A 13131-nucleotide genomic window follows, 5' to 3' on the forward strand; every position below is an offset into this window, starting at 1 on the left:
CGTTAGGGACCCCAAGGGATAAACCGATCCCAGTGGCTGTGCCATGACCTATATCCCCTCCCAAACCCCTCTCAGTCCAGGATTCTGGATCCCCCCTCACGATGTCACTGCTTCACTAATGACCTCCTATCTCCCCCTTCTCCCCAGCCTCTTGCTTTGAGTGTGATTCCCTCGATCTGAAATGGTTTCCCTGGATCTGAGTGTGTGCTCCTTTCCCCCGTGCAGAGAGCAGCACAACAGAACCCAGATCCTGTGGACAAGGATGCTGCTGGATGGATGGAAAACAGCTGAATGGATGGGTAGGTAGATAACTAAATGTATGGATCGATAGGTAGATGTATAAATGAACAGAGATAGATAGATAGATAGATAGATAGATAGATAGATAGATAGATAGATAGATAATAAAGAGACCTGCCTCTCTCTCTCTCCGGGGGATTGTCCCTTCCCTAGCCGGCCCCGGCACGCTGCGGAGCCCGGGTGTTCCCGGTCCAGCCCCGCCGCTCCTTCCCGTGACTTGCATATTCGCCGCTCGGTTTTTCCTTTGTGGCGGCTGCTCTCTGGTGGAAAAATGTGGGAAATACAGCAGCCGGATTCGACCCCGCCGCCTCTGCTGCTCCCAGGGCAAGGACCGACTTGCTGCTGGTCAATAACCTGCATTTATGTGATCCCAAGGTGCGTTTAAGTCTCATCTGGTCAAGCCTGACCAAAAAAAGTAATAATAGTTTTCTAAATGACAGATATACAGGGACTACAGGCTGTTTTGTTAGCCCTCCCCATCACTGATGCAATCCAGGAGTTTTAATACAAAACCACTTTTTTTCCCCCCTCCCAAATTTATGAACCTGGCAGTGGAAGTATCATGACATCAGGGTTGTGCTGCACCTACTCAGATATAAACTCTTTGGAAAGTAAATTAGCTGTCATGCATTTTCATGGTACCTACTAAATGTGTTGGGTTTGTACCCGTTTACCTTACAACTTTTCACAAGGAACAGTGGTTGTACATCTGTCTTGAAATTGGTTTTCATTTTGTCTTTGCCAGTGTGTCCCCTCCTTTAGAAAATGTGATATGGATGTGAGTACCTGTCTGTTGCCTAAACAGTGAATAAACTCTGCCTGGATTTCTGTCTACAGAATGGATGTTTTCCTTTCTGTAAGTCTCTTTTTTCTGTAAGTCTCTTTTTTCTGTAAGTCTCTTTTTTCTGTAAGTCTCTTTTTTCTGTAAGTCTCTTTTTTCTGTAAGTCTCTTTTTTCTGTAAGTCTCTTTTTTCTGTAAGTCTCTTTTTTCTGTAAGTCCCTTTTCTCTCAGAGTATCTACATGCTGTTGGTCAAAAGCACTGACCATGTCCAATGGCTTTTCACTGCTCAGTTTTGTCGAGGTACAAAAGTATTTTAAAACAAAATAAAAGACAGGATACAAGGGTATGTAGGATAACAAGAGTCCAAACTTCACTGCTTTGTGTAAACAATGTCCCAGGAAGTTCACTGGTCACCCTGTATTCTGGAGGATGGTTTAGTTGTGTCAGAGATCCAAGGCCATCCTGTGATCCCAGGGGGGGTGCCTGGTTTGCAGTTGCTACTGGAATCATGTGGGAGAAAGTGACCTGCAGCTGAGGACAAAGCAAATTAAACAGAGGGCCCAGAACCCCTTTGTTTTCCCAAGTACTCTCCCCAAAAAAGGACATCTCTGCTGTTTCACTAAAACATAAGCCAGATTTCTCTTATGCCAGGGTTACACAGCTCTCACCGTTTAGCTGGAGTTTGTTTAGAAATAGTGTTGGTTACTTATTTAACTGCTGGACTGGTTGCTGTGTCTTTAGAAGCACTAGACATGAACTGAGGGGTGATGCCCTCATGTTGGAGCATCTCTGTTCGCCTGTGCCGTGAGTAAACATAATAACTCCCTTGATCACTGTCTCCTCTGAAAACCTCAGCTCAGAACATCTGCTTTCCTTCTGGGCAGTGACCACTCTGTCCATGAAGTTGTGCTTAAATCCCTTCTCCACTGACCTTCCTTTTAGGCAGCACTGGGCCAAGTGTTTCCAGAGCTGATCTCAATATGTTCATGCCATCCAAGGGTTACAGGATTCAGAGCTTGGCTTGCAGATGGGCATCAGGAAACAGAAAGCTGGGTACTGGGCACTTCATCCTGTTACACTGGCTGAGATAGAAGGGTTCCTTTTGGTTTGCTGCTACCTTCTGATAATTTTTTTTGCTCCCCAATTGGAAAGAAAGGCATTCTGAGGAAGAAAGGTGGAAGTGAGGAAATCTAGGTCATAAGCCAGACACTGAGAATTGGACAAAGATGGGTGCAAGCCTAAAGGATCATAAATACACTTCCTTCCTCCTGCCTAACTGATCTGTTTCTTCCTTCTTTGTGTCTACTTTGGCTCCCTTCTATCCATGCACCTGTTTTGACTTCAAACTGCATCCACTGCCCTTCCTGCTTCTCCACAGAATTCCCTATACCCTTTTCACTCTGGTTGATTGGACCCCACCTTCTCTTTACCGATGACCATTGTGATTCTCTTTTTACAGGTGCCACATCAACGAGCCCTTCCTAAGTTGTTCTCAGGATGGATCCTACTTGTGATGCTTTGTCCTTACCCTGCTTGGTCAGCCTTGCCAACCAAACAGCGTCGTGCTTGTCCTCTCTGGGTCCTTCTTGCACAGCATCTTTCCCTCGTCTAACCATTGCTGTCCCTTATTCTGCTCTCCCATTCTCTCCTTAATTTTCAAATCTGCTTCTCAGCTGAATCCCTGTTTTCTTTCTCAGATGACCAGACAGATTTCCAAAACTGGCCTGTTCAAGGCCAACCTCTTCCCATATCCATTCCTTCCTGACCTGTCCTTTTAAAACAAAATGTGCTATTTTTCTGCTCAGGACAGCATATAGTCTGCCTAGTTCTTACTTTCTTATTATAATGCTCAATTGTTTAACTTCAAACACTTCTAATTCCTACCTTTGGGTAGCCAATCATAGAAATATTTCTTCACAAGCCTGAAAATTCTTGCCCTTGTTCATGAATGTCTGTGTGGTACTCCTATCCCTGAAATATCTTTTTCAAGGCTTTCCAAATGTCACTGAGAAAATAATCTTATTCTCTGTTGCTTTGTGAAAAGCACAGAGAAAACCAAGACTATTTACCCAGTGAACTTGAATTACCTGACAACCTTGTGCTACTTGACTGTTGAACATGGGACTTTCCATTTGAATCTGTCTCCTCTGAGTGAACTGCAACAGCCACTGCAGGAAAGTGTGGGAGGATTCACAAAGAAATTGAACAGAAGAACATGGGAAAAAAACCTCAGCAGATGATACTTCCCCCACAACTTACAGAAATTGAAATCTTATTTTTTGGCCATTTGAGATCTCAGGACACAAAAAACCACATGGGTTTAAGGATTTGTGAAGGACATTTCTGCATATTTGACCTAGGAGTGAGGTTGAAGATGGAAAAGTTGGGTCCCACTAAGCACAAAGTTTACAAAGATGAAAATATTTACTTGCCTTCAAAAGGCATTTGTGGTAGCAGAGTGTGGCAGCTGAGAGGATTTATTTCCAAACAAGAAGTACTGAGATTGTCATGGCTAGAGAGGAGAGAGTGAGAATTTGTTGCCTTCAAAAGATTCAGGATGGAAAAGAACTAAGCAAACATAGAGAGTCACAGACTGGTTTGAATTGTAAAGGACCTTCAAGATCATCTTCTTCCAAGCTCTTGCAAGGGCAGGGACACCTTCCACGTTCAGGTTGCTCCAAGCCCTGTCCAACCTGGACTTGGACAGTTCCAGGGCAGCCACAGCTTTTCTGGGCAACCTGGGCCAGGGCCTCACCACCCTCACAATAAGGAATTTCTTGTTAATATGTAATCTAAACCTGCTCTCTGTCGGTCTGGCAGGTATCTTCTGTCCAGAATTATCTTTGGAGACTGGAGAAGGCAGAATGTCTCTGAGGAAATACATGAGCTTAGGCTTTTGAAGCAGGGAATTTTCCTTTATTCTTTGAAGCTGGAAGGGATACAGGGAGGCTTTAGAGCAGATGGACTCATGAACTGATGTCATTAGAAAGGAAGTACTGCTGCCTAGGAAGAAATGTGTTCTCCGTTGTGTCTGAGGAGCAGCAGCAGCATTTCTACCTCAATCAAAACACTGAAGTCCTGACTGTAAAGGAGTCACTGGTCCAAGGGGAGATCTGTCCACACAGCAATACCTGCAGGCTCATCTTTAAGGTATTCTTTGGACATCTATTGCAGCTGACCCAAGGAGCAGCAGAGATTCATGCTGCTATTAATACTGAATTGGTTCTTAACTGTGGGATACTTTAGGAGAGGACATACAACAGTTGGAGATCTCCTTCTGAAATAGAAAGGATTCAAAACTCGGCCTCCCACAAACAGCCTGTGCTTGAAAACGCCTTCATTGTCTGACTTCTGGAAAAATGTAGTGCACAGCACATGAGCAACTCTTGCTGCCTTTGCCCACGTCTTTGGTGAGCACACTTGACGGAAGGATTGTGTAGGGCGTTTCACGTTTGCCTGGATTATTAATGTCCAGCCAAACGTCTCAATAAGTACTGAGGAAGCGCGTTTACGTGCCGAAGACTCCAGGTGGGAAATACATTTCAGAATTTGTCCTTGCGATAGCAGGAAGGGGAGAGAGGAGATTCCTGCCGAGGCTCGGGGCAGACGCCCCTGCGCGGTTCCTGCGCTGGACGCCCAGTGGCGCTGTTGGCCAGCGCTGGGCGAGCGCTGCTGCTGCTGGGAGGGAGGGGGGAGACCAGTGAGCACCAGTCAGGGGCTGCGCGGCTGGCACCGGCTGAGAGCCCCGCAGAAACGCCCCGGTTGCATTGGAATACGCCCTGGTTTAAAGCCTTTCCAAAGGATGTGCTGGGAATCGCCGCATCGAGACGTGCCTGGAAAAGCCAACAGCACAAGGCAAAACAGGGAGTGTGAAGGACGGAGACGGTCTCCCCAGGCCCATCCCTGCGGGATTTGGGAGGATTTCACCGTAGGTCTGGGGTGACTCAGAGTCGGTTGGTTGGTAAGCACCGAGTTACTACCGGGAGAAAGAAAAGTTTGCTTTTAACAGAGTGATGGGGAAAGCAGTAACTACTGAACGCAGACAGAGGGAGGAGGCTGGTTTATCTCCCGGAAAATGAGCCTCAGAACAGGTACCTGTGGTATTTGCAATGTACCCGAGAGCCAGAAGGTTAGGAATTATTCTCCCAGCTTTCCTCACATTTGCATCCAGCTGAGAGCTCCGGGCACTGATTTCGAGGGACAACTGGGAATTCAAGGCTCTGCGTGATTGGTACGGAGACAAAAGAAGAAATCCATCCTGGGAGCTGTCTGGGAATGAGAGGTCGGGAGTGTTGGTCCGTCTTTGCACTCAGGCATGGAAAACGCTGGGACTCTGGGAAGCATCTGTAATTCTGATCTGCAGGCTCCTCCCAAGCCATTCTGTCCTCAGGGTGTGCTGAAGGGGAGTGGACAGTGGCTCCAGGGATAAAGAAGAAGCCTTTATCTGGGTGGACCACAAAACCGGGCATGGGACCTCTGAGATTTCATTCGGCAGATCTGAATTCCCAGCTGAAAGACCAAGAAGGATTTTGGAAATTGAAATTGCTCAGGCTTCAGAAATGCGGGCAGAATTTTCTTTTAGCAAGGCTGTGTTCTGAAATACGGGGTCATACCAGGAAATGAGCAGGATATGTTGCTGTCGTGCTTTTCTAGCATGAAGTTGTAAATGACAGCGTGAAGAGAACTTGTTTTTTGGTTCTTCTTAGGATAAAGATGTCATCACTAAAGCAAAAGACGAGGAAGCCTGCAATATCACTGTATGCTCAAGGAGACAAATGAATTCTCTGACACATTTTTGCAAATCTTTCTTAGTATGGATATAATTCCTTAGTTTGTCCTAAAATACAGTGTGCTTCCATCTGGTAGTATTCAAACTTCTTTTTTTTTTTTTTTTTTTTTTTTTTTTAATTAATACACATCCACTTTACTGTTGTGACCCAACAGAAAACACCAGCATTTCTCTCCAGTGCTGCACGGTAAGTGACCCTCTTCGTTTACCATTTCTCTAAAATCTGAAGGAATATAAACGTCGGTCGAAGAGCAGCATCTTCTGGGAGCAAAGATACTGTTACAGCCAAGAGCTCCGTTAAGGTTCACTGTTCTTCTTCCACCCTTCTCCACCTGAAGCTGAAGGACACCATTTCCTTTCTGAAATGATGGGAGCAACAATAATTGGGTTACTGCACTCAGAGTAGGAAGTGTCTGTGGAAGCCCTTCTCGGCCTGTCTTTCCCCCTGCTGTGCAGCGGTGACAAAGATTAGGATAAGTAGAAGCAAATACACATCCCCCTCTCGGAGGTGCCGAGAGCTGAACAAAGGGGCACAAAGCGAGTGGATTACAGGTGTCAGAGTTATTTTTGCAAAGAAAAAAAGAAGAGAGAAACCACTTTCCCAGCACATCCACTGCTGTGCTTGGCCTGTGGTTTGGCTTCTCTGTTGGTGATAAGGATCGCAACTCGAGAGATGGACCTGTCCCTGGACGGGAAGAAAGGAGAAGCTGCCCTTTGATGTAAGTTACTGGTTTAGATCTTATCACGCTTCCAAGTCAGAGGGCGGTAAGAGAAAGTCGCCGAAATTACTTCGTTCATGCAAGATCTTTCAGTAGCTAAAGTTTTGGGGAATCCTAAAGTCAACCCTAGTTGTTACTTTCTCCTACTGATACGGTCACGAAGTTTTTATTTTAAAACAAATGAAGACATCAGAGAATTTCTAGGATTTGACCTCCTGAGTATTGTTTGACAGCGTCACTCCTTTTAGCAAACTAAAATAAGGGGAAAACATCTAGGATATTAAAGAAAAGGTGCCCAAACCAAGGGGATTATGATACTTTATAATAATAATTTTTAAAAGCGTAGTTTCTTTTCTAGTAAAATCTGAATTAAGAATGCTCGAACCACAGGTAAATAGCGCAAGCACTATTTTGTTTTCTCCTTCATTTTTTAACTCTCTAAGAGGAAGGTTGGGCTGGGCTCGCAGGCAGCTGTGCACATCCTCAGCACAGTGTGTGCGCTCATCTTAGAAGCAGTCGAGGTGTAAGTCTGTCTTCGGGGCCAGCCATGCCTGCCTGACCCTGAGGTTTTTATCCGGTTTCCGGCACAGATCCGGCATCACAGTGCCAGACTGTGCTCAGAACCTCTGGGTATCCCTTTCCACCTCCGTTGTCCCACGGTTGTTCCTAACAGGTCTGTTTTTAACCTCTCCCTCTTAGCGAGTTTGATTCTGCCTCTAATCGTCTCATAATAAGCCTTGCAAATTCCTGGAGCCCCCCTTAAGCACCTCGTAATGAGGTGCTTTTTCTGATAATCCGTGAGAATCTTTAGAACTTTTTTTCCTTTCTCGTTTAAAGAGTTTCTTGTTGAACCTCTGCACTTTACGCTTCAATTATTCCTTTAATGGCCAATCAATTAGTGTGGTAAGAGCCTTATCTCTGCTATTGTCCCCGTTAGCTTCTCGTTAGCTTTTGTCTATCGAGGAGTTTAACTTACGAGCTCCCTGTTTGTTTCCTTGCCCTTTGTATTGACTGGCTGTTGGCCACAGATCCTTGGGCAGATACAGGACTTCAAGTTTAACCTCTTTTTCACATAGAAAAGTGTAAAAGTCGGACGAGGTGAGATACCCAGTAAGAAAAAAAACCAGCTGATGTGTCCTAGAACAGCATTATCATCTACTGTGGTGGCGAAGCGTTTACTTGGGATCGTTTCCTTGTCCGCTCTCTGGCATCCGCTCTCATTTTCAATAGCTTCTCTGACTCGCCACACTTGCTAATCGCCCTGTGCTGATTAACAAGTGCAGAAGAGAAGGAAAATCTCTTCGGTGGCAGTGGATCTTGCATGCCTACACAAAAGCTGCGTATGAAGAGTTCGTGGTTGAGAGCAGGGATGTGATACCCAGAGCAGCGCTTTATAGGAGGGCAGGGATCCCACCTCCGAGAGAGGAGAGCGTTTACACCGCACCTTTTCTCTTCTCTTTGGTATAAAGAATGCGGATTCAAGCAGCAAGCCCCGAACTAGCTGCGCTGCCCCGAATGAGAGGAAATATTCCCCCTTCCGACGCTGGGTGGGGATGTTGGCCGCGGACCGGCGCGTTCCTCGGTCCGCCCTGGGTCTGCAGACACAGGAAGACAAAAAACCGAGTGAGCTGAGCTGCTCGGAGAGGAGTCGGAGCATTCGGGGGCTTCCAGATTCCCTCACCCCACGATTGCTGGCCCACAGCGCTCTGCTTCGGACGCCACTGAAAAATGCTGGGAGCTGCGGAGGACGGTGGATGGCTTTTTTGGAGAGTGATGGCGTGTGGGAGACAGAGCAGAGACAGCAAGAGGCAAGTGATCCTGTTTATTCTGTGCGTTTGCGTGTGTCAGAGCAGGGCTGAAACCCTCCGCTACTCTCTGCCGGAGGAAATGGGGAGGGACTCCTTTGTCGCCGATATTGCCAAGGACCTGGGGGTCCCTCTGAGCCAGCTTGCAGCTCGCAAGGCCCGCGTTGTATCCGAGGGGAACGAGCAGCTTTTCCTACTCAATCAAAACACCGGAGTCCTGACGGCAAAGGAATCGCTGGACCGAGAGGAGATCTGTCCGCAGAGCGATACCTGCACACTTGTCTTTAAGATATTCTTTGAAAATCCATTGCAGCTTATCCGAGGGGAGGTGGAAATTCGTGACGTAAATGACAATTCGCCCGTGTTCCCGGAGAAGGAGATGGTTTTAAAAATTCTAGAAACAGCATCTCCTGGGTCCCGTTTCCCCCTGGAGAGCGCCCAGGACAAGGACGTGGGCATTAACGGTTTGCAGAACTACAGCCTCGGGCCCAATCCTCATTTCTCCCTCGCTATTGGAACAGGGAAAGACGGAGTAAAATACGTGGAACTTGTCCTACAGCGCCAGCTGGATCGTGAAGAGCAGGGAGAGCTGAATTTATTCCTCACCGCCGTCGACGGGGGGTCCCCACCCAGGTCGGGCACGGCTCAGGTCCGGATCGTGGTGGTGGATGCCAATGACAACGTCCCTGTCTTCGAACGGGAGGTCTACGAGGTGAGCCTGGCTGAGAACAGCCCCCTGGAACAGCTGGTGGTCAGAGTCGCTGCCGCAGATCCCGATGAAGGGTCCAACGGGAAAGTGCGTTATGCGTTTACCCAGACATCGGAACGATCCCGGCAACTCTTCCAGCTGAACCCGGCCACCGGGGAGATTCGAGTCGCGGGCAAGCTAGATTCCGAGGAAGCAAAAAACCACAAGATGGTGGTGAAAGCCACGGACGGCGGGGGGCTGTCCGCGCATTGCAAAGTGCAGGTGGAGGTCCTGGACGTGAATGACAACGCCCCGGAAATAGCGCTCACCTCCCTCACCGCCTCCATTCCCGAGGACGCCCCGCCACGCACCGTGGTGGCTCTGTTCAGTGTGCGGGACCAGGACTCCGGGGACAACGGCAGAACGGAGTGTTCCATCGACGGCGACTTACCATTCAGTGTCACCCCCACTTTTGATAATTACTACGAACTGAGAACAAACGCGGCTCTGGACAGGGAGAGGACAGCGGAGTATAACATCACCATCACAGCCACGGACTGGGGCAAGACGCGGCTGAGCTCTCGGGAAAGCATCTTCGTGCAGATATCGGATGTGAACGACAATCCCCCAGAGTTCACCCAGGAGGTTTACACCATGTCGGTCACGGAGAACAACAGCCCCATGCTCCGGATCGGCAGCATGAAGGCCACGGACGCCGACGCAGGAAAAAATGCGCGTGTGAACTACGCACTGGTGCGGCAGGAGGGCAAAGAGCAGCCCGAAGTGTCAGTCAACCCTGAAAATGGGGATGTTTATATCCTCCGCCCGCTGGACTACGAGAAGGTGCGCGCCTTCGAGGTGACAGTGCGCGCAGCCGACGGCGGCTCGCCGCCGCTCAGCGCCCAGGCCGTGCTACGCGTAGTCGTGCGGGACGAGAACGATAACGCGCCCGTGCTGCTGCACCCGGCCCCCGACAGCAGCGCGGCCGGAGAGCTGGTGCCGCGCTGGGCGCCCTCCGGCTACCTGGTGGCCAAGGTGGTGGCGGTGGACGCGGACGCGGGGCAGAACGCGTGGTTGTCCTACGAGCTGGCCAAGGCGACGGAGCCGGGGCTGTTCCGCGTGGGGCTGCACAGCGGCGAGGTGCGCACGGCGCGGGCCGTGACAGAGAGGGACGCGGCCCGGCAGAGGCTCATTGTGCTGGTGCGGGACCGCGGGCAGCCGCCGCGCTCCGCCACTGCCACCCTCGCCGTGGCACTGGTGGACGGCTTCTCCGAAGCCCATTTACGAGTGAGCGAGGAGGCACCGGCCGCCGACCCCGACGAGCCGCTTACTCTTTACCTCATCGCCTCCCTCACCTGCGTGTCGGCGCTGTTCCTCGCCACCGCGGTGGCCGCCGTGGTAGTGAAGGTGCGGCGAGCCAGGCGGAGAGAGACGGAAACCTTGCCCACGTTCCCGACGACGGCCACGGAGAGCAACGCGGGCTCCCTGCCCCGCAGCTACGTGTACGACGTCTGCTTCGCCGCCGGGACTGTCAACAGCGAGTTCCGTTTCCTCAGGCCGCTCTTCCCCTGCTTCCCCGCCGGGCTGCCCCCCGGCCCGGGCGAACAGCGGAGCTCGGTGTGCTCGCAGGATGTGGCCAACATCGGGGGTGAAGGCGACTGGAATGCACAGGTGAGGGACTGACAGGGCTGAGGTGATCGGGCAGGCAGGGGGGAGGTGTGTCACATCCTGGCAGCAAGGACTATTGAAGTTGCAGAATTGCTAGTCCCTAGGGTGGGAGGAGATGGAGAGGATAGAGGGGTTCTCAGAGCCGCTGGAGAGGCGTCCCAGGAGGATCTAGCAGGGCTCAGCTGCTCCCCAAATGCTGACTAACCGCGCCTCTCTGCATCATAGAAGGATAGAACATTTTGGGTTGGAATGGACCTTTAGAAGCCATTAAGTCCAAACCCTCATGCAATGAGCAGGGATACCTTCAACTAGATCCGTTTGCTCAGAGCCCCATACAACCCGACCTTGGATATTTCCGGGGATGGGGCACCTACCACCTCTCTGGGCAGCTGCACCCACATCTCTGCTGAGTATTCGTGTTAGATCAACTCTTTGGTGTCATTTCAAAGGAGGGGAGGAGTTGGACCATGAGAAGGTGGAAAGTACAGGTAGAGATGTGTCCCCATAGTGGCTCCTGCCCACACACTGTGTAGAGCCCGTAGGGACCTGGAGCAGGAATGACACCATTCCTAGGGGTACATCCTCCCGGAGGTGGCAGTAACGGGAATGTAGTGGCCTGTCCAGCATCAGATGGGACTGCGGGAACAACTGTGCAAAGGGGTGTCACCGACGATGTCCCCTGTCACCGACGATGTCCCCTGCACTGCTGTTAGGAGCTGGTGCTCGGTGCTGCCACGTGCCGTTCACCAGGATGGTGGCACTGCTGAGCTCAAGCTGTCCTCAAGCTGGAGGCTACGGAGGTGGGGACCTCTGCCATTTAATTCCCTTATATTTTTGTGACTTGAGTGAATAGTACTGGCCAGAAAAGTGTGGTTATCAGAGTCGGTTACCTCTTAGTACGGGATTCTGTGGGAACTCCACGGAGAGTTTCCAAGGATCAATCTAGCACTTCATAGTAGGCTGGATTATGAACAATATGAGGCTGAAGAAACACAAACATCATCAGGGTCAGTTAATATCTTCGTATTTCATAACCACTGATGACTTGGACTCACTTTACTGCAGGTTGTCAGAACCACAGTAGCCTCAGGGAAGACAAGGACCTTTCTTGATACACCAACATTAAACCACATTTACAGTTTGTGAGAAAGTGGTTTCTGTTTGGGGCTCTTACTATTTTGAATTAGTCCTTCAGGCTCATAAAAGTTTTTCTATAGTACCTTTGTAGAGGATGGTTTCTCTCTTTAGGTGTTCTCCACTCAGGTCAGAGACCCACCAAGTCTTACCTTCTCCTTGGCTCTCGGTAGAGAGGAGCGGTGTGACACAGGCAGTGCTGTAAGACACGCCCTCCAAGCTTCCCGGTGACGTCTGCTTTCCTTCAACACTCCAATGACAACCGCTCTCTGTTCTTTGCAGGGCAGTGCTCCCCTCTCTGAAGATATGGGGCCCAGAGCTGCAGATGCAGTTTGCCCTGCAAACAGGGAGCTGGAGCTAAATGTCAGTTCCCATCAAAACCCTTGGCTCGCCCATCAATAAGTGAAGAGAAAGACAAGTTTGTCTGTCCTCACAGGGAAAAGGGAACAAAGAGACCAAACGCCTACCTAAAAGGTACCAGGGAGAAGAAGGCTTCTCTGTGAGAGTACTTTCCCTTTGAGCAGTACTTTATTCATGTAGGTATTTTGTAATTGTGCTGTGGATGGAGGAGGACAACCGTGTTGCATGTTGATTACATAATAATGTATGATTGTGAGAGTGCTACTGCTTCTACACACTACGGGAAATACTGAAGACTGGCAGAAGATCTTTAACTGTTTGTTACGCTGCCTTCTCTGTGGGGTTTCTTTTCGTGGTTTGTTTCTTTCTTCTTATGGAGAGAGCTTTGTAATAATATCTGAATTTTCTGCCATGTGTTTAACATCAGGTGAAACAGATATTAAGCAAAATTAAGTGGTGCTTACAAAGCAATTTCTTACGTAATAAGCAGAAGCTGTTTACATTTGTAACTGCTGACATTGGCACACTTGGCATATTTGACCAGGAGTTTATAGGTTCTCCTTATTGTAAAGAGTGGGCTTTGAGCAATGTATTCTTTCTTCCTTTTTTTTCCCCCATAAAGTTGAAATTACCATTTCGCAATTGTTAAAAGTTAAGATAATTAAAAGTATTGTTTGTGGTTTTACAGGAAAATAGATAAAACCGTTTGCAATTAACTGTAGAATATAGGGTGTCAAGAAGCTTTCTGTTTTCTCTTTCTTTCATCAATCGATATTAATCTATAAAGTAATGTGATATTTCCTGTCGTTGAAACATTTTAAAGAGCAGAATGCGTGATGACAGAAAACAATAAAACCTACTTGGAACTCCCTCGGGTGAGTGTGTT

The 13131-nt window shown here is 49.0% G+C and overlaps 1 pseudogene; it reads left to right on the plus strand.

Moving 5' to 3' along the window:
- Nucleotides 1–7157: 7157 nt before the first annotated feature.
- LOC116451468 lies at nucleotides 7158–13116 on the plus strand (annotated as a pseudogene).
- Nucleotides 13117–13131: the final 15 nt, after the last annotated feature.

This window comes from Corvus moneduloides, chromosome 15 (genome assembly GCF_009650955.1).
Source record: "Corvus moneduloides isolate bCorMon1 chromosome 15, bCorMon1.pri, whole genome shotgun sequence".
NCBI lineage: Eukaryota > Metazoa > Chordata > Aves > Passeriformes > Corvidae > Corvus > Corvus moneduloides.